Source organism: Macrobrachium nipponense, chromosome 35, assembly GCF_015104395.2.
Source record: "Macrobrachium nipponense isolate FS-2020 chromosome 35, ASM1510439v2, whole genome shotgun sequence".
Classification (NCBI taxonomy): domain Eukaryota; kingdom Metazoa; phylum Arthropoda; class Malacostraca; order Decapoda; family Palaemonidae; genus Macrobrachium; species Macrobrachium nipponense.
Genome location: NC_061096.1, coordinates 897,341 through 920,962, shown reverse-complemented (window position 1 = coordinate 920,962; position 23,622 = coordinate 897,341).

Here is a 23,622-nt window from a genome sequence, read left to right as displayed (position 1 = left end):
TCATACAAAACAGCAGCAACAAATGTAGAACCTAAGGCAAACAAAATGTAAACTCAGTTCAGCTTGGTTTAGACAATAAAATAGACTAGCTGAAAATGATAAAACCAGATACTGCAAGGGTCGAAGATAATACTAAAGATACTGCTGTTTCAAATACCATCATAAGTGATCACTTGGTACATTCAAATGACCCTCTAAGTACTCCTTCGACATCTGGAAACTGTACCAAAAAGTCCAGTCACAAAACTCAGATGTCATCTTCGAAGAAAAAACCTAATAAAACGTCTTGGACAGGGGATCATCCTCTAGAAAATAGGTACTTTCTCTGCTATACTACAATGGAACTGCCAGGGACTTTCGCGCCAAATATGAAGAGCTACTATGTTTGATTAATACTTATAATCCAGTATGCTTAGCACTACAAGAGACTATGCTAAGCAACAACAAAATGCTTACTCCTAAAGAGTTTTTTTTTTTGCATTCCACTCCCAATTCCCTATACAGGGAATTCGGGTGGAAGTGCTCTTCTTGTAAGACGAGATATTGCTCACTCAAAAATACAGTTGCAAACTCAATTACAAGCTGTAGCTGTCAAAATTCACTTAAAAAGACTTACACAATTTGTTCATTGTATCTCCCTCCTAATAACCCAATACTTGAACGACAGTTAACACACTTATATGAACAGCTACCCGACCATTTCTGATATTGGGAGACTTTAATGGTCGACATGAACTTTGGGGTGACATTTTAACAAATCAAAGAGGAAACCTTATCTTATCATCAATAGAAAAATTCAGATATGACCCTTTTGAATACTGAAAAAACCACCCATTTTCACATTCAGATGGTGCATTTTCATGTATTGACTTATCTATCACCAGTTCTGATACATTCATTGACTTCAACTGGGAGGTATTGGAAGATCTATACGGCAGTGATCATTTTCCAATGTCATCAGAACTGAGAAATATGAGCCAGGATACAGAATGCCTAGGTGGTGTACCAATAAAGCAAAATTGGCCCCTTTTCGAGGAACTCAGTTATACTGAACTAGAAGCAAAAGATATGCCAACAATAGGAGAAGCAGTGTTCTATTTAACAATGATTTTACGTTGCAGCAGAAAAGGCAATCCTCAAAAACCAGTGGAAAATTGCATCGGAAATAGCCGTTCCAGGTGGAAGGTTCAATGCAAAAATAAGGGACATAAAAGCCATGAGAGCAGCTTATACTAGGTAACAGAAGACATCGCTGTGAATGCTACTTGATCTCCTTTAAAAAGGCTCGAGCCAATTCAGATGGCAAATAAAGCATGGCGAGACGAGAATCATGGGCACTTTGTTTTTATATCAAACAAATTTACCTTTTTTTTTGGAAAACACCTATGACCAAGATATGGGACAGTTATAAGAAAATAGCAGGAAAGTACAATCCTAGTCCCCTTCAGTTTTAAAAGTCAACGGTGACTTTATGACAGACTCAAAGGCTGTAAGCAATGTTTTTGCAGAACATTTTGCAATGATATCAAGTAGGGATGAAAATTCTCCATTCTACAGTGAGAGAGTGTTAGCAGAGTCTGAAACACTTGATTTTACCTCTTTTAAATCTGAATCATATAATATGCCTTTTACCATGGAGGAATTTTTATTTGCTCTTGGTAACAGTAAAAACACTGCACCTGGACCTGATGAAATTTTATATGAAATGATTCAAGAATACGTCAAAGGAAACTAAATTTGTTATTTTAAGTATTATTAATAGAATTTTAAGGAGAGGGTACCCTAGTGTTTGGGAAATAGCAACAGTTTTACCCTTTGTCAAGCCAGGAAAGATTCATCTGTCCCTACAAGCTATAGACCAATAGCTTTAACTTCCTGTTTTTGTAAACTTATGGAAAAAATGGTAAATTTTAGGTGGTATGGTTTTTTAGAATCAAAGAAGATTATATCATCATCTCAGTGTGGCTTTCGCCGTATGCATTCTTGCACAGATGTATTGATACGTTTGGAGAATGCAATTTTGTCAGGCATTGCTTCCAAGCAGCATTATGTGGCGGTTTTCTTTGACCTAGAAAAGGCTTATGATACTACCTGGAGGCATGGAATTATGAAAGTCTTGCATGAAATTGGTACTGCGTGGAGAACTACCACTTTTTATTAAAGTTCTTTTTAAAAAACCGTTATTTTTTAAAGTCAGAGTAGGTAGTACTCTGTCTAATTTGAAAGAACAAGAGGAAGGAGTACCACAGGGAAGTGGTGTTAAGTGTCACTTCTGTTTGCCTTAGCCATAAATGGGATAGCCTCAAAAATTCCAAAAGATGTAATGTCAACAATGTCGTTGATGATTTATCTATTTCGTGTGCTGCATCTAAAATGTCTGTTGCAGAGCGAAAAACTCCAGTTGGTAATAAATAAAGTTAACAGTTGGGCAGCTGAGCATGGTTTTAAATTTTCCTCTGCCAAAACAGTTGTTATGCATTTTTGCCGTATCAGAGGGTTCATCCAGACCCAGATCTGTTTTTAAATGGACAGAGACTCGCATGTGTACAGGAAACAAAGTTTTTAGGCCTCATCTTGACAGCAGGTTGACATGGAAGCTCATCTCAGGAGCCTCAAAGTCAAATGCATGAAGGCCTTAGATGTTTTAAAAGTCTTAGGTCATACAAATTGGGGGGCTGATAGAAAGCACTTGTTACATGTTTATAAAGCAATAGTTGCTTCAAATTGGCATATGGGTCAGAAATCTACTCATCAGCTACGACAAGGAGATTAGATACTTTGAATGCAGTTCATCATGGGGGAATTAGAATTGCAACAGGAGCCTTTAGATCCTCTCCAATATCTAGTTATTAGTGGATGCAGGTGAACTGCCCTTAGATTTGATAAGAAAATTTACCCTGTTGAAAATATTGGTACCGCATACAGAGAACTCCTGAGTCCTTAGCGTACAATACTGTTTTTAAAGGCAATTTTTTGTATTTATGAAAAATATGCTTCATATCCAAGCCTTTTGGATACAGGTTAAATGTGCATTAGAGGAGCTCAATGTAATAAAAGGAAAAGTAATTCCAGCAAAAATTTTCAAGATTCCCTCCATGGAAGTTGCCCTCTGTGAAATATTGTAAATGGTTTTCTGGTTGCAAGGCAGTCTGTTCAGGTGATATTCTTAAGCAGAAATTCCTTTGCCATGCTGAAAAACATGATAACTCAAGGCAATTCTTTACCAATGGCTCCAAATCCAGTGCAGGCGTTGGGTTTGGAGTGGTATACCCTGACAGTAGTGTTAGTGGTGCATTACCATGTTGTGCTTCTATTTTTTACTGCTGAACTTTTTAGCATTTTAAACAGCCTAAAGAAAATTGTAACTTTAGAAGGAGATAATTTTACCATTTTTAGTGATTCCAAGAGTGCCTTGGAAGCTTTGGCATCTTTTAAATCCAGTACACCTGTGGTACTGGAAATACAGAGTGGTTGTTTTTATTAAAACAAAAACAGAAGGTAGTTAACCTCTGCTGGGTTCCTTCACATGTTGGTATTGTTGGAAATGAACGAGCTGATGAATTGGCTAAGTTAGGTACATCAAAAAATCCAAAAGTATAGCAATTCCCTGTTCAGAACTACATTCCTGAAATTAAAAAGACTGTAGAATCAGTTTGGCAATTCTATTGGGACAATAGAGAGTAATAATAAAATGAGAGAAACTCACTGATGTAATCAACCCTGCTTTATATGTTAGAAGACCGTCGGAAAGAGACTGCATTATGTAGGTTACGGATCGGCCACACACGGATACTCATGGGTTTTTAATGAAACAATGACCCTGAACCATTTTGTGAGGATTGTCTGTTCCCCTCACAGTAAAACATTTAATAGTAGAATGCCCCAGCTTAATATCAGCAAGGAACCGTCATTTAAACGTAGTTGGAAGAATGGATCTTAAACTAGATGCCATTATAGGTAGAGATTTTAATGAGGATAAGCTTTTAGTTACCTTCGAGAAGCAGGTCTTCTTGAAAAAATTTATTTAGGTTAGTTTGGTCAAGATGTTTGAGTTTGTGTATGTGTAGTATGTGTCAGTGTATATCATTTGCTTTTAAGTCTTTTTAGATCAGGAAATTTTTATGTACATAAAATTTACTCCAATTGATATCATCTATTACCATATATAATGTATATTTTAATATCTATTTATTTTGACAGAACTCTGTAGAATCTGGAAGTTTGCGGGGTGCCTATGTTGCTTGTATTTTTTGTTTACAATTAATTTGAATAGGTATGTAGGTGAGATAGGTATTTTGTGTGTTTTTGGGTTCTCTGTATTCTCTGACAGATTTATATAAACATATTTTATAGCATTTTAATTGACTTTTTCCTTTGCAATTCCTTTTAATGATACGGCGTCAATAACCTCGTCGTTGCGACGCCAGTAAGAATAATAAATCAATCAATCAAATCCTTAATTAACTCGCTTTGGGGCGTAATAGTTTTTTAGTTTCATACCAAGACGGTATTCAACGATAATGCTCCTAAATTGAAGCTTGATCCCGAGGGTATGATAAAAGAGGTAAAACCTCACTATAATTTTAGTTATGCAAAGGGTGTTATATTTAATGAAGATCTACATGAAATGGATGAGGAGGAAATTTAGGAAATGTGTCCAGATGTGGTTTGGAAGGTTTTTTAAAGTGCCCCGCTCGTCGATGCTTATTTTAACATTTAAAAGTTATTCTCTGCCATCTGAAATTATTCTTGATAGTGAAATCATGAAAGTTCATCCTTATAGACCGAGAGTGCTCCAGTGCTTTAAATGTTTGGTTTGGACACTCCTCTAACGTTTGTACCAGAAATAAACTGTGAATCGTGTGGCCAACCTGAGGACGAGGAATGTTTCTGGACCAGTAATTTGCATAAACTGTAAGGGCGAACATCGAGCCTGTGATAAGAATGTAGTGCATCAAGAAAGAACAAGAGGCATTACTAAAATCTATTGCTGAACACATCAGTGTGGGACAGACCAAGAAGCTGTTGGGCAGGAAAACCTATTCGGATGGCCTTGAAGGCACAACAATTGAATACTGCTTCTTCTGGTGCCCCTTCTGGTGGGGCTCCCCGGTGCCCCGCTGGTGGGGCTTTCCACACCCCCTCTTGACCCTGTGCCCCCCCCTGGCCTCCCATGCCCCCCCTGGCCTCCCATGGCCCCCCTGTGGGGCTTCCCATGCCCCCCCTGTTGGGGTTTTCCATGTTGCAGAGACTCTGGTGAAGCCAGGGGACCTGTTGGTTCAAGGGTTCAAGCCAGGTCTCAATATGTTGACGACTTCTCTCTGTCAGAGACATTGCCTGACATTGAGCCCTCCTGATCTTGACATTACAGTGCACCGTTTAGATGACGGTGGGGAGATGGAGGCCCTCTTTATTCGTCAGAAGAGGGCCCATTCTCCCTCTTCGCCTCATTCACAGTCACTCGCCATCATAGAAAAAAACAAAAGTAAAACTGAAAGGGCAAGTGAAGGCCCATCTTCTAAAGATCTGTAAATCCTAGATCTAGGTCAAATAGTACTGGAAAAACTGTAAGATTTCTCTCACCAGGACACAGATTCCTAAATTAGTAGAGAATTTTAAGATCCCTTCTCTAAATAATGGCTCTCATGCAGTGGAACATCCGTGGCTTTATAAAAACCAAATAGAGAGCCAAGTTCGGGGGGTCTGTTTGAAGGACCATGACTTATCTGCGATGTGTCTACAAGAGACAAAGTTGGGAGAGCACACTCCCAACTTGGGTTGTTAATTACTCGTTTCAGGTAGGGCTCCAGCCCCCTAATAGGTTTGTACGTGCTCAGGGAGGCACAGGCATCATAGTCCGCAAGTCTGTTAATCATAGGGTTGTTCAATTGAACACTGTGTGTCAGGCTTGTGCAGTTCAAATTTTCAATTATAAATGGATCACTATTCGTTCTTTATACCTAGATCCATCATTAGAAAATAGATTGCAGGACGCTCAGGGTAATCCTCGTCAACTAGAATTTAACGACCTACAGACATTGATAGACCAGCTTCCTAAACCCTTCATTCTGATGGGGGATTTTAATGCCAAGCACACCCTTTGGGGAGAGCCAAACTGCGACCGGTGGGGTTTAATAATAGAACAGCTGCTTGACTTAAATGATATCACTTTAATGAATGATGGTTCCCCTCTACAAGACATGATGTTTTTCATAATACTGATTCAGCCATTGACCTCACTATCTGCTTTTCATCTTTGTAGGTTAGATTACCAGTGGGTAGTAGACCAGAATGATCATGGCAGTGATCATTGGCCCATTCACTAAAACTTTATGAAAAACATTCCATCTCCATGTTTACCAAAATGGAAGGTAAGGGAGGCTGACTGGGGAATATTTAAAATAATCCTACTGAAGTTGATCAAGATATAAAAGATTTTCAGAGTATTTAATGCAGTATATTGCTGTGTAGCAAGATTTATGAGAGAAGGGTCAATGCTCGACTTGTGTGGTATTTGGATTCAAAGAATCTTTTATCTACTAATCGGAGTTTGGCTTTAGGAAAAATAGAAGTACTTCTGGACCCTTTGATGTTCCTTACTCGGGAGATACAGAATGCTTTTACTGTGCAAAACCAGACCGTTGCAGTGTTCTTTGACCTAGAAAAAGCCTACGACACTACCTGGCGAGGGGGTATCCTTATGCAACTTGTAGAGTGGGGTGTTGTGGGTAATTTGTTCTATTGTCTTAAAGATATTTTTGTCAGAACGTTATCTGAAAGTAAGAGTGGCCTCTACATTCTTCTGCTTACCATCAAGAAGAAGGGTTACCTCAGGGAAGCGTCCTTAGCCCAACGCTCTTTAATGTAGCTGTCAACGGCCTACTAGAACAAGTTCCTGTCAGGGTGCATGGTCTGGCCTTTGCTGATGATTATGCAATAATCTGTAGCAAGTCTACAGCTGTCGAAGCTTGTCAAAAGATCCAGACTGCTATTAATGCTTCAACATTATGGGCCAGTGCTAAAGGGTTCAAATTTTCACAAGAAAAAAAAAAAAAACCAAAGCTATATGTTTTTTTTTTGCCGATTAAGAAGAGTGGAAGAGATCCCTACACTGTTTTTAAATGATCGATTTTACCTTATGAAGATAGCATTAAGTATCTAGGTGTACATTTGATAAGAAATTAACTTTTACTCAACATGTTAATGAAGTTGTATGTAACGTGAAGCTTTGTCTTAATATTCTTAAAGTTTTGAGGATGTATCAGGTTTTATGCCTAAGCAAAATTGAGTATGGTTGTCAAGTTTATGATTGTGCGTGCAAGACAACACTGCAGAAATTAGATGCTGTCCATAATACAGAAATTAGATGTTGTCCATAATATGGCTTTACGTATTTGCACGGGAGCCTATAGAACTTCTCCAGTAGAAAGCTTATATGTTGAGTCGGGTTTCCCCCACTCTTTATCCGTAAGGAGGAATTAGGCTTGAGAGTCATATCAATAGTACTTACATCAAAGCTAAACCCTTATAATTTATAAGTACGTTAGAGAACCAACTGATAGAGCCCCAAATAGACCTAGACTGCCAAAGCCGCTTGAAGTTCGACTAGCAAGCTCTGCCAGGGAGGTGGGATTACTACCCCCTGCAGTAGCTGAAATTTCGCCCTCAAAGTTTCCTCCTTGGAATAGGCCACGCTTAGAAATCTGCCCAATTAGGGACAGCAGGAGCAACAGTTCTGGTGATCAGTTGAGGGCAAGTTTCTTGGATCATGCTTCCGAACATGGTGATTCTTATCATATATATACTGATGGTTCGAAGGTTTCTGATGGTGTTGGCTCTGTAGTGACTAGTGATAAGATCATTAAAAAGAAGCTTCCATCTAATTCCTCTGTTTTTACAGCTGAACTGCTGGCAGTTTTGATGCTCTTATATTTTTTATAGTTCTTGTACTAACAAGGTTTTTACATTTTTACCGACTCTTTGATGTTTTATCTTCTCTCAAAAGCCTAGTCTCTTGCCACCCTTTAGTTCAAGAAGTACAAGATTGGTTTTATCTTTTAATTAATAGAAGAGGATTTTCTGTTAGGTTTTGTTGGGCTCCGTCCCATGTTGGAATTGTTGGGAGGAATGGAGCGAGCCGACACTGCTGCTAAGGCTGCAACTAGGCTTAGGCACATTTCCAAACATGGGCGTCCCTGTTTCCGATTTTAAAAAGTACCATTCGATTTTACTGTAGAGACCAGTGGCAGGCCCCACTGGTCTACTTTAGATAATAATCTTAAATTAAAGTCGATTAGGCCTTCTGTTCATCCTTAGCCTCATAGCCGGATGGGTAGAAGGTCCTGAGATAGTTTAGCTAGATTACGTTGGCCACACTAAATATACTCACAGGTACTAATGACGAATGGAGCGGATAGGCAGGTTCCTCGCTGTTCCACTGTCATGTGGATTTGACTGTGGTCATTTATGGTGGAGTGCCCTCATTTGAAACCAAACGTAGAGCTTGTTTGCTGGCAAATAAGACTCTTGCCGATATTTTAGGTGAGGTGCTCAGGCAGAGCAAATTATGAATTTCTAATAAATATTGGTCTTTTATATGAATTGTAATTTTCTTTTAATTGTTCTAGGTTTCTTGTTTGGTTTTTATGAATGAATGATTTGTAGTTAGATCGGTTGTGTGTATGTTTGTTTGTGGGTCAGTGACTTTTTTTTTTTTTTATTCTTAAGATATATATGCGCTGAATGCCCTCGGCTCCGGCGCTTGACTATGTGCCAAAAATTTTATTCTAATTGACAGTTGACGCCAAGAAAGCTCAACTATAGAATCACTTGTTAAAATATTACTAGACTGGGAATTTAGAAAAAAAAACAAATTCAAAAGGGAGGTTTTTGAGGATATATGAACAGGGTTGGAGAATTAGGTTTAAGGAATGGGATCTGGGATTACAGTTATCGTTTCAAATAAAAAATACAGTTCTCTCTGCACATTACCTGAAATGTTAGTGGACTTTGACATTTGTTGTAGTGTGATCTGTTGGAGGTGACGGTGGAGGAAACTGGTTTCTTCTCACAGCCCATGAAGGAGCAAGTAGAGGTGCGACTGAATTGCTGATCGCACCAGGCCACTGGATGGAATAGCATGGATGTGGTGTGTGAGTGTGGAATTGTCTGGAGTATGAGGTCTGTGAAATAAGGGCTCTTAGGCTTTAGTGTAAGACAAGGCACTGGCAGAATGAGTCTCTCTCAACGTTAAAATTAGACAACACAAGTCCGAATGATAGATAAAGGTGTAGGACTATCGTGGCAAGAGCCTCTTTCCTCTGATATGGCTTCTTACTCTACTGATTTGTAAGGGGACCTTATATCCCGTCTGTGGCCACCATCTTTGATTTTTTCAAAATGGCATTATCTTTTGTTCATGCCATCAAAAGGGATCCTTCAAATCCCCCAGATAGGTCCTGGAAGAAAAGAAAATTTTCGACAGAAACAAGTGTCACAATACACAACAATGCAAAAGGGCGTTACTGAGGAAACAGAGATTGAGAGTGAGTGGAATTACTAGGAGTGAAAAGAGTTCAGGTCAGGTTAAAAGTTAAATGGCCTGCGACACGGTCAAGGTCTTGTCCGCTGGAGCAACAGTGTTAATGAATTATCGCACCCATTAGGTGTTATGTTCCAGTGCAGATGACATTTGCAGGTGGTCAGCGAGTCTGGGTGGCGTGATTAGACACAATACTTGAGGGACGGATATCCCTGGGATTTCGCCTTAAGGACCCGTTAATGGCTATGCAGATGTTCTCAAAAGGTATGCCGCCTTGGTCACTGTCATTAATCCGAGAATCACGTAGGGGATTTGTTCGGAGTGTCTTCCTGTAGAGCTGTTTTATTCAGTGTCTCAAAGGAAATTTTAATCTTCAAAGGTATGTTAAGTAGAACGAAACTAATCTGTTTTATGATGCCATTGAGGGTTGAAAAGTGAGACGTATGATTTAATTGACATCAAGGTGAAATGGGCTTATTTTTTCCTGGTACTCCTAACTGAAGGAACAAAATAGCTTATGTCAAAACACCAAGACCAGTTCTATACTAAAAAACAAACGCCATGTTTTTCGGATTCTTACATTGCGTGTTTAGTTTTCTGAAAATTGTAATGAGGGCAAAAATGAGCGCATAATGAAGTGATGCATGCTACAATATATATATATACCGGGACCTACGTTCAGGGATGGCGCATATTCACTGGATTATGGTTCAATTCTATTCATCACGCTCAAGAATACTTAAAGAAGGACAACGCATATTTGATAGCCGGCGCTGAGAAATATTTGCATAGATAATAATCGCTGACAATTATAGTCTCTAAAAGGCATTAACAGACTCTAAATTGTTGTATTGACTATTATTTTAGCAAAATAATTAGCTAACTTATTCAACTGAAGACACCGAGAATTTCTCTCTCTCTCTCTCTCTCTCTCTCTCTCTCTCTCTCTCTCTCTCTCTCTTCTCTCTCTCTCTCCTCTCTATACATCTGGATCCATAAATAGTATTTGAATATAAAACATTTAGCGAAAATTCATAAGGCTTTTTAAAGCCCAGAGACAATATAAAAATTCCGTTGTGTGTTTTATGCTGGGGTTATGACAAACAGGAAGGAAATAGTACCCGTAACTTGTTCGCTTATTTTAAAACTTGTTTATCAGTTTCAGTTAGTCAATATTTATTTCTCCTTATTCACCATCGTTATGTGTCTCTTTTTTTTTAGTTTAGTGATCAAGTCCACAGAAGGAAGGACATAAGCTCTAAGCTTTGTCAATAATTTTACAGAATAATTTCATTTTGATAAACAAAAGTATTGTGTGGGATCTTTGGTATTAATATATAATACATAACTTCAGGAAAGCCGAAGACACATGATGAGATAAAGGATTTATTTGTTAAGAAACGTTTCACACAGGAACTTTGTGCATCATCAGTCTGTTAAAAACAATACAAGTACATTTTTTAAATGAATAAAAACAAAAAATACAAATAAAAGTTACAATTTAAAATTTAGAAAAATAATTTAAAAATTTAGCATACTTCAAAGTTGAAAGTGAAAAAGAACATTAAAACAACCACTGAAACACCAACCATTCGCTAGGAAAGGAGGAGAGAGAATTCGCTAGGAAAGGAGGAGAGAGAATGACTTGAAATGGGATTCAGGTCAGAAAGAAAACTATGCCAGGTATAGCGGAGGCGATGAACTACCAATTTCAATGAAGGAACAAGTCTTTGATAAATAATGACTCGAGTGTTGTTAAATATTCAGCGTCCTAATTGTAAACCTAAAATGGAGAAGTGCTGTTCTTTCTTGACTTCAGTCTTACATTTGTTATGGCATGATTTTTGATGATTTTTTGAATGCTTTGGTCTACTTAATCTGGCTGGCCCCCCCAGTTCTAAAACTACCACCCCATGTGGCTGCAATATCGCATTTGCAACAGCCTCTTGGTAGATTCAACGTAAATACCAGGACATCCTGGGCACGTAAATTTCTTATACACAACATTAGACCTCAGGAAAAGGCTTGCAGACGATCTTTAAAGCAGAACAGGGAGCCATTTTACTCGTGTTATTTGATATTAATTTTGATTTAAGCATGGAATTTCACCTTCAATGATTCGAGTAAATTTCTGAGACAATTTGAGGTTGGAAATATAAACGAATCGAGGCATACATGAGTTTCTTTGGAACATCAACAATTGGTGGAACTGGTTTCAGATATTTAGTTAAAAAGTATTGAGTGGTATTGAGAATATAATTAAAACACCATTATGAATATGTTTCATTATCTTTGAATTGTATTTTTTTTTTTTTTTTTTTTTTTTTTTGCTAAATGATGGGTTGATAAGCGGACGTGATGAGCTATGACATTCTTGAAATGTAGATGTCAATGATTTTGACTCTCCATGGAAACAGAGGTCTTAAGGGCAGATTTAGCATCAGCTTCGAAAATGTTAATGCAACCTCTTGGGTGGCGCGATGTCAAATGTCGCTGCCTAAGCAGAAAACGACCACGTCCTATGTACAGTTGGACACAGGTTTCCCTGGTACACCGTCTTGCGAGACTTCGATAATGGCACAGTGTTTACTGAGGGGATGGGGGGAAGAAGAACCCCTTCTCTGCTAACAAGAGTTCCACCAATAAGTTCTGGAGTTCGTTTGGTGGGCGGAGTTATTAGGAATGGTTGGAGAAAGACACACACACACACACACACGCGGAGTAAAAAAAATCTGAGCAGTTTATATCGTTGTAATGAAGATTGTTGTCTCACTTGTAATATAAGTTTGTTTATTAAGGTTCCATTTAACTTTCGGCCAAGACGTTATCTTACAACCGTGTCTATTATTATATATCGGTCATATTCATTACACAATACTTAAAATTGATCAACATTTTAAAGTTATATTGGTATTGCCGAAAATCACGAACATCATAACAGGATATTTTAACCTTATCACGTAAGCCAAGTTTACAGCATTGGTTGCAGTGCGTTTCCCCTCTCTCTCTCTCTCTCTCTCTCTCTCTCTCTTATACTAGCTAATCTATGTATCTCTCTCTCTCAGCTATACTAGCTAACTTAGTGTTAAGAAAAACCACTGCGCTCAGTATGCAGTTCTGATATGTCATTAGTGTATTCAGGAGAGGATCAGTGACCCAATAATATCGAATATTGCCCTTCCTGACAATACCCATAATCATAACCATAGCAAAGAAATTTCTCATCTCTGATACTGTAATGTCATAAACTCCTGTTCCCTTGAGTGTTCGCTTGATATATTACCCCATTTCATAACATGAAATTAACGATTGGATCTCTCTACAGTCAGTTCCATTATAGAATTATTAAAAATAGAATAAAAAAAACTTTATTCCTGATATACTATCATCAAAATCGAAGGTGTGCGGCAAAAAATTATCGCCACTAATCCTTTGCCACACAGGATTAGCTGGTTTGACGTTTCTGACAACCTCCTAGGCCACCCTTACCTCCCCTCCCCCGCCCCCTGATCCCAACTCCTTGACGAGGTGGGGGGCTTAGGGATCCACTGCAGAGAGAGTATGCCCCTTTACGCCTACTCTCTCTGCTGTGGATCCAACTGAACATTGGGACCTTTAACTCCTTTACTCCTCCTCCTTATAAATTTTCCCCTTTCCCTTCTTCTTTCGTTGACGACTCTGGCATGGTTTTAGACTATTGAATTGACTGCTCTTTTAACCTGGAGGAGGGTGTAGTGGACGGCATGCCACTCCACCCGTAAAATTCAAGTACCTGACGTGTTCGAGCGAGGGGAAAGTACTTATGTCAAACTTGGTCCCTAGTACTGGGTCGGATCTCGACGGACTGACGGACGCCTTAAGTGCTGGGGGGGATCAGGTGTATAACCAGGAAGTAACCTCTAGGGGTGGCCCATTATGTGACATTCCACACCCCTCCCTTGTTGGGCTCCATGGTGGGTTGGAGACTACCTGGCTGAAAACATCTCTCTCGTGTACATGTATACATTATTAGGCCCTAATGTTGATGACCCCAGCGCGGAATTAGACTTGGCTACCGGATTCGCTCAGAAAAATAAGCCCAACATAACAACGATGCACCATATGAGCCATTAACAAGAAATAAGAAAAAAGAAAAATGTACAAACCCGACCCAACATTAGTTCATTTTGACCACATTTTTGGCACAGATAATTGGTCCAGATTTCTTGTTCTCAAAACAGAGAGGAAATTTCCTCCTATGTTTTAGAGAACAAATTATTAAGCTTACTCCCTACCAGAGAAATTGAGTTTCAGAGCACTGAAATTTAATGAATGGCTGATTGAGGCCACAACAAAAGCCCAGTCAGAAGCATATCAGAAACATTAAAGAAATTCAAGGGATAAAAGTACGAGTGGAAAGCCATGACATGCTCAACTTAATACCAAGGTACAGTTGTACTACCCCAAATGAAATGAGGAAGAATTACCAGAAAAGCATATTATATTAGAATCACTAAAATTAAGATATGACAATATCACGATCTGGAGTTATATCAAATTCCAAGTAAAAAAAACCAAGAAGTTTCCATCAAAATAGTAAAAATCAAGTTCACAGGCCAAAATTTACCAGCAAGATTAAAATACTTGGTCAAAAACAGAGAAGTACGCCCTCACGTACCGAAACCACTACAATGTAAAAAATGTTGTAATTTGGTCACACATTCAAGAAATGCCAAAATGAAGAAATATGTGCAGTGTGTGGTTCAGAAGACCATAGAACTGAGTGGAATTGCCCAAATATTAAATGTGCTAACTGTGGACTTGCTCACCATGCAAAGTCAAAAGAATGCCCATTTATATGTATAATACAGAATTAAAACTTCTTATGAGTAGAACTGGAATGGCAGCAAGAGAGCTAAGCTTGAGTTAAAAGTTAGAGGGATACTTGACCCAAGCAGAAATCCATCATATAAAATTATGTTAAAAAATAAGGTTCCCCAAATATCTGAAGCTTGTTAGAAAGTAGGAATCTAATACCTGAAACCACAATAAAAAACAAATACTGCTGCTCTATCATCCTTAGATGATCATGATGCCAATACTTCATGTATAGAGACAGCACCTTCCAATGCAGAAATTGCTGATGATTTCCCACCAGATCAGAGAGCAAGGGGAAAAAGGCGAGACCCTGGAAATGGGACCCCTCCGAAATCAAAAAAAACTTGACAACAAAGAGGCTCCCACTCCTCCTCAAAAAGTAATATAGATAGTATTGAAGTAGCAAAGCTGAAACAATAATAACCTCACAAACTAACGATTCTTAGAAAATAACAACATTGTCCATATAACTCCATCACCCATAATAGGACAAAGAAGAAAATCCTTAACTCATCCTCAACCCCAACCAAGTAGTAGTATTCATCATCAAGCTGCCTCTGTTGAAATAGACTCCTCTCCCAGTCTCAGTAAAACAAACAATACACTACCAATCACTCAAAATAGAAATGCCTTATCCACTCATGATAAATTATGTGGATGTATGAATGTTTCATTGTTCAGTGAATACAATGAAACTTCCATCAACAAGCAGCCTCACTAATATGATTAATAATTTCATCAAATTCAAAACTAAAAACCAACAGGAAAATCTTGAAAAACACTACTGAAGATTGCATGTGTGTAGACCATCTTATTAAAAACTCGCTCATCGATGCTAGAGGCATAGAACATTTATTGAAAAAATAAAACAAAAACAAAAGTCCCAAGGAGCAGTTACAAAGAGACTTATCATTAAGTCAAATATTAAGAAACCTGCAGCTTTACACGAGTATGCAACCACAAAAGTAAGAGGAAGTAATGTTCTGCTTGACAGAGGCCTTCCCCCACAATAACATTCCGCGCTTATATTATTCAGTGGAACGTAAATGGTTTAAAAACAAGATTACAAATAGGAGAAATTCAAAGATTATTAAAACAATATGAACCTATAGCAATATGCTTGCAACATACAAATGAAAATGTCTCGAGAATAGGCAATTATACATTAGCATCACATTCAGTTCCTGATATGAAACATTAGGAACAGCAATTTACGTCAATAACCGAATTACTTACGAAAATATATTGACTAATAGTTCTGAATTCCAACTATCTGGAATTAAACTTCATATTAACAACTCTACTTTTAATTTGTATAATATTTACAACCAACCTTCATGTAATTATGATTTACAAAATCTACCTCAAGTATTACCGAATATACGTGATGATTTTTAATAGTTGGAGATTTTAACGCCCACAGCCCATTATGGGGATTCCTTTTGCAATGAAAGCAGATTCACATGGTAACAAAATTGAGCATATGATTGACAATCATAATCTTTGCATTTTAAATGATGGAGACATTAGCACTTACTTTTCGAAATCCCATGGAAGTTTTTCATCCATAGACTTATGTATTTGCCTCACCTAATATAGTGGACAGATTTGATTGGAATGTTTTAGATGATCCATATACCAGTGATCATTTTCCAATTTTATATCCTTGTTTGGGACATACCCCAACACCAACTGTCCACGATATAATGTAGATAAGGCAGACTGGGACCAGTATAATTTAAAACCAGCCAGATCCATCCATTTACAGCAGTACAAGGTCATGATGAGACAGTAGATTTCTTCACAAACTTTGTAATTAACGCTGCTGACGAATCTATTCCTAAGTCAACTACTAATCCCAAGAAACACTCAGTACCCTGGTGGTCTGACACACTATCCCACCTGATACAAGAAAAACATATATAGGTAGAAGATTAGAAACCCTGCATAATAGATTTAATGTCATAAGTAAAAGACCTAATAAATTTTGAGAGCACTGCCAAGAAACTTGTAGACATTACTATAGAAATCAGTCTACTAAAACCTCATTACAATCGGATCTCGGCAAGATTCAGAAGGGAAGCCATTAGAGGAAAAATAACTGTCATGGCAAAAATATGTATCTAGCATATCTGATACAACCTCAATAAGTAAAGTCTGGGAAAAATTTAGGAAAAATTAAGATGGATCTCATATTAGATCTCAGAGACATGCACTAATACATAATGGCCAACCAGTACATGATAGTAACGCCATTTCGAATATTTTAGGGCGTAACATCCAAGCAATAAGTAGTATCAATATAGATGATCACTTTCGAACCATTAAAGCCCGTGAAGAAGCTGTTCCATTGAATTTTGAAACATTAGAGGATATATATTATAACCAGATTTTCACAGAAGAGGAATTTGAATATGCTTTATCTAACTGTAACTCTTGGGTCTCCAGGCCAGACAACGTAAATTTTGAGATGATAAAAAAACCTGGCTCTGTTAGCAAAAAACATACTTATTGAAGCTTTATAATCATTTATGGGTAAATCACCTGTTCCCAAAAGAATGGAAACATGCTATAATCATACCAGTTGTCAAACCAGGGAAAGATCCAAGCAATCCTAATAACTATAGACCAATATCCCTGACAAGTTGCTTGTGCAAATTGCTAGAAAAAATGGTAAATTATAGACTAAACTGGTGCCTACGTAGAATAAGACTCTGTCTTCAACTCAATTTGGCTCACAATCTGAAAGATCTACTTTAGATTCACTTTCCCATCTAGAAAATTATATACGGAGAGGGTTTGAACGTAAGCAAATTACAGTTGCCATATTCTTTGATATCCAAAAAGCATATGATACGACCTGGAGATACTCAATTTTAAAGTCCTTACACGAAAATGGTTTTAGAGGGCACTTACCAATTTTTATCGAGAATTTTATCCATGAAAGAACTTTTCAAACACGAATAAATAATGTATATTCTGACTCCTTCAATTTAGATTGTGGAGTCCCTCAAGGGAGTGTTTGAGTGGAACTCTTTTTGCTCTAGCTATCAATAACATCGTAAAAGCAGTTACCACAGGGAGTACAAAATAGCTTGTATGTAGATGACTTTGCTATATATTATTCCTCAAGCAGTTCTTCGTCATCTACAAAGAATTCTTAATAAAGCTATCAAAAACATCCACAACTGGATTTGTCAGTAGGCTTTAAGCTCTCATAGAGAAAACCCAAGCAATTATGTTCTACAAAAATAGTAGATGGAAACAGAATCAAGACATAGATCTTAAATTAGGTGATAGCCTCATTCAGTTTAGTAATACTATAAAATTTTTAGGCTTGGTATTGACACTCATCTTAATTGGAAAGCACACATAGCCTTTGTAAAAAATAAATGTAATAGTGCCTTAAATTTGATAAGAAAATTGTCTCATACTACTTTTGGGGAGCTAAGAGACAAACATTGCTTATGATATATAAAGCACTAGTTTTATCCAAAGTGGATTATGGAAGTCCAATTACGGTCAGCATCACAAAGTACCTTGAAGTCCTTAGACTCTATCCACACTCGAGGCTTGAGACTTTGTAGTGGAGCCTTTAAATCTTCTCCAAACACTTCAGTATGTTGTGAAAGTGGCGAACCCCCATTATCCGTACATCGTGATCTTGTAACAATGAGAAGTGCTTTAAAGATAACGTCCATGATTCCCCCACAAAAAAACTATTTGGCATGCGAGATATATTTATTAGTAATCATGAACCACCTTTTCCAATAAGAGCTAATAGGTTATTGGAATCTATTGGCCTTAGAGTAAAATATACTCCCACCCTCAAATTCTCCACCTCCATGGATGATGAAGAAAATCAAAGTATGTTGTAAACCTTTATCATCTATCAAAAAAGCAAAATTATACTTCAGATCGCTATAAACAGTATACATTAGAACACATTCGAAGTAAAGGCCCACATAAAGCAATACACTGATGGATCCAAATCTTCTGCAGGAGTTGGTTGTGCTGCAGTGTCATCATACAAAATAAGTCAGGAATTCATTGCCAATTGAAGCAACTGTCTTTACTGCTGAGTTAACAGCAATTATATTGGCAATCAATCAAATAAAATTGACAAATAATAAACTGAATAATAAATTTGTAATATATTCTGACTCAAGAAGCGCAATTGAATCCTCAAGAGTTACTCAATAAGAACCCTTTAGTAAAGGAAATTAAACAAATCATCAATAAATTATATTCACGTGGGGTTAACATTGAAATATGCTGGATTCCTGCCCATGTTGGAATCCAAGGTAATGAAAAGGCAGATGAAAAGGCCAAGTCTGGGATAAATTCACCAATTTTTGACAATAAATTGCCTGCTACAGATTATATAAACTCAGTGAAGCAGTGCATAAAAACAAAATGGCAAAATCTGTGGGATAGTGAAGCAAACACCAATAAATTAAAGTGCATCAAACAGAATGTAGACTTGTGGAATAACAGTCATACAAAATGAAAAACGAGCTGAAGTAATATTAACAAGATTACGAATAGGCCACACAAGGACTAACTCACGAGTATCTAATGATAACTCCACAAGGAACATCCCTCATTGCAATGTGTGCAATGCAATTTTAACAGTCCAAGCATATTTTATGTGAATGCCTAATTTTAATAGAGAGGAGAAAAATTTATATTTAGGCAATAAATCATTATCAGAAATACTATCAGAATCAGATCATTTTTCTTTATATAGAATATTAATATTTTTAAAAAAGACTAATGATTAATAAGATTTAACATATACCATTTTAAATAGATGACTTTTGTCATTTTATCTATTTCAGTCTTTTATAAGTTCAATTCATATTTTTAATTCCAACCTCATATATCACTAATAATCCCCTCTTATCATTAATTTATTATAATTCATAACTTCATTCCATACCATTCCATGTTGTAGACATAACATTTTATGAGCGTAATTTTAAATAACTCTCCCGAATAATTTCGGGCCAGCACTGTAAGAGTCTGAGTTAGACTCATTGGGCTGGTAAATCTTAACTTTATAATAATAATAAACTGACGACCCTTAAGGCACTGCGGGTATGGCGTATATCCAGGTGAGGGACCCAGGGCAGTTACCAGTGTGTGTAACAGCATTGCCCCTCCCCGGTTGGGCCTCCTTGGTGAGAGGGACCTCATCCTGGATGAAATTTTTTTAATACTATATATGGAGAAAAAAAATTAACCTCACGACGACTTATGGCATGGCAATGGACTGTTTCAGGATAACTCAAATAATGAAAATCAGAGTGGTATTAAGACATTATTACCATACAATAAAAAACCCAAAAGAAATAGATATCGCCAGGGACCCAACCTTGATTCACTTTGATTCTCTCTTTGGGGAGTCAAACTGTCAAGGTTTTTTTGAACTTAGAAGCTGACAAAGATATATCTTTATTAAAATTAGAAAATTACCTATTGAATCGATGCCCATCGCAAGAGATGAGCATAAGACAAATTAAAAAAAAGGGAATGGTTGGTTGAAACAACAACCAAAAACCAATCGGAAAATTATTCAATGTATAAAAAATATAGATAACATAAATATAAAGGTTACAAGGCATGATACAATGAACAGTGTGCAAGCACAGTAGTAGTACCAAATCTTGAGGATGAAACATTAGATAGATTAATACTTCTAGATTCATTAAAGAAAAGGTACAATAATGTTGAAGACTGCGAAGTATATGAGGTCCAAGCAGGAAGACAAAAGTCAAACTATCAAAATAGCCAAGATAAACAGTTCAGTGGCCAACCTTACCCTTAAAAATTAAAATGCTAGGATTAAATAGGGAACTAAGACCTTATGTTCCTAAACCTATGCAATGCAAGAACTGTTGCAAATATGGTCATACAGCAATTAAGTGCAGAAATATTATAGATGTGCCTTTTGCAGTTCGCAGGACCATAAAACACGCTGGGACTGTGGCCAACCCAAATGCGTAAATTGTGGATTAGAACATCCATGCCAGATCTAAATTGTGGTGCGTTCTATATCTACAATACAGAACTAAATTACTACAAGAACGAACTGGAATGACGATAAGAGAAGCACAGTTAGAACTGGAAAGTGAGAGGATTAAATGACCCAGCTAAGAAATTTAGGTATGCAGACACCTCAAAGTCAAGCAATACCAGAAATGAGACAAATGATAATAATAGAAATAAAGAAATACCACCACAAAAAATACAAGATGAAAAGAACTCTTCAAACATACATAATATTACGACTGTGGAAAAATCGATTTAGCTCTTTATCGGAAATTGAAATAGATAATGACATAGAGGAAAACAAAGAAGAATTAAAATCACAAGAATGTGAAAAAAACAGATAATACTACTCGAAAGAGGCAACTGGATAAGACCCCACCTAATTCCAACCAAAACCAAGTCTGTAAAAAGATAAATAACCCACCAATCTCGCCGAAAGCTAAAGTTCAGAAACAAAACACTAATATTACACTGTCTCCCATAGTAACAATAGTACCTCTAGGAACCGAATCACAAAATTCAGATGAAATGGAAAACCAAAATACAGGTCACTACAGTGAAAACGAAGAAATTCAACCATCACCAATTATAGGCGCCACAGGAAAAAACAAGGGAAAACAACAAACTGAGAAACATGAAGATACATGCGGCTGCAGTAAATGCTTTATAGCAATGTGCCACAAAAATAAGACTATAAAACTAAAGACAGCCTAACCAACACCATAAGAAATTTCATGAGGAATAGGAGTAAGGAAAAAACAAACATCAAATCTCATGAAGAAGGTTGTATGTGTATTGAACACTTAGAATATTACAAAGAGAAACACATCAGTGTTGTAGATAATATTCTAAAGAAAATCAAATGGAAAAATCAAATCAAGATAGTAAAAAAGTAACAGTTAATGAAAGTAAGATTCAAACTACAACAAAAAATGAATCAAGACCTACAAAAATACAAATTAACTTATAAAAAATTTTAAGAAAATATCAGCTTTAATAATCTGGGGTAATTTGACCACTTATATTACACCATTCAATCGTTATATAATTCAATGGAATATAAATGGATATTAACGAGAATGCACTTAGGGGAAGTCCACGACTTATTAGCGAACATGAACCAATGATTATATGTATACACACATAGGAAAACGTGTTCCAAAAATAGGTAAATATCTATTAGCTACAACATCACAGGAAAATGAAAATAATTTAGGAACAGCAATATATGTCCATAATAAATTATATACGACAAATTAGATATAGATTACACTGAATTGCAAATTTCAGCAATAACAGTGAAAATAGAAAATAATGTGTTTGGTATAATTAACTTATACCAATCAGCCTAATAAAAAAGTATGATTTAAACAAATTACAGAAAATAATAAAGAGTTTAAGAATCCAATATTAATTGTAGGAGATTTCAATGCGCATAACTTGACGGATAAAGCCCCAAGAAACTTAGACATTTATAAACCTGCAGAATGGAATCCAATCAACTCCAATAGTAGCAACGTTGACAAAATAAGAGTCCCCCAACCTCCTAAATGGCTGGTAGTTAAAGCCAAGGAGGAGAACTTCAACTATTACAAGTTTAGTAGATACCTTCAGCAAAAAATAGGTGGCATAATGAGTGGTGACATTACTAGATTTGGTAAGAGCTCTGTGCTTATTCATGCAAAATCTAAAACTCAGTCACAGATGCTAACAATGATGAAAGTTGATAACAACGATATAATAGAGAAAATTAGTCCTCACCTAAATTTTAGCTATGGAAGAGGTGTGGCTTTTGATAGAGACTTTGTACGAGTTTACTGAAGAAGAAATTTTAGATATGTGCTCCACCAACTGTATGGAAAGTGAAAAAAGGTCCCAAATGGCAACATGATGATTTTTACTTTTGAAGACAGTAATGTACCATCTCATATAGTAATAGAAAATGAAAGAGTGCGAGTTAGACCTTTTCAACCAAAAGCATTACAATGTTTTAATTGTTTAAATTTGGTCATCCATCTAAAGTTGTAAAAAAAAAATAATAAGATGTGTAATAATTTGCTCTGCCTAGAACATGGCCATGCTCAGATATACCTAAATGCATTAATTGTCAGCTAGAGCACAAATCAGTTGATAAAATATGTGAAGAATTTAAAGTTGAAACAGCAGCAGTTAATAAAGCATATACAGAGCACATCAGTATTGGACATGCAAGACGACTCTTGGAAGAGCCAAGAGTTATTCTAAAGCCCTTACTACCACAAGGGCTCCACTTCAATCCATTACTCCTTCCTCATCCTCAATGAAGGATGCCTCAGCCCTGTTGGTTCAACATTCCACCACTAGGGCTCCACTCCAATCTGCTGATCCTTCCTCATCCTCAATAAAGGATGCTTCTACTCTGTGGCCCGACATACTGGGGCCAAGTGCTCAGCTAGTAAGGTTAGAGCACAATCGGCAAAGACGGATAAAATAAACGTTCCATATAACAAACTGGATATCTCCCTCAAACCTCCCTTACTACACCCCCCTAGAATGCTGGACCCCTTGGCGTGGGTAGGGGGCTTAGGGACCAGCAGCTGGGCTCTGATGCCTGGTGGGGTGGTTTTTTCTCAGTGGTCCTTGGGCCTAGCTGCTGATCCAACTAAATTAGTCAGAACTTTTCCTTCTTTCTGCAATTTTTCATTCTTACTACATCCTTCTCCATTCATGTAATATTTGTTTTGATTAGCATTTTGGATTAATTATGTGGAATATCCCACTTTTGTTAAATTTTACTGCCTTAGGTGAGTCTGAGAAGGGATCGTGTTTTGGAAGGGGTTTGCATTCGAAGCTAATTGTGAGAGTTGTGGTGGTTGAGTCGCCACCTGATATGGTTTGGACCCAAGAGGTAGTGATGGGACCCTCCCATTGCTACCTTGAGGGCGGAACCATCTCCAAACATCAGCCCATCGGAATCCAGGGGGGGCTGGTGTTTGGGATGGGACTCCTGGCTTTTTGTCCGGAAGCCCACCAATACGTTTGGAGTGGGGAGTCGGTCCCCATTAGTGGGGTAGAACTCCCAGCAGGCGGATAGGCTTATACCTGGGCCACTGCAAGCGTATTGGTGCTATCCCGTAAGGGTAGGGTATGGGGTGGACCATTGGGAGTCGACTCTCACTTGTGCCATGGTG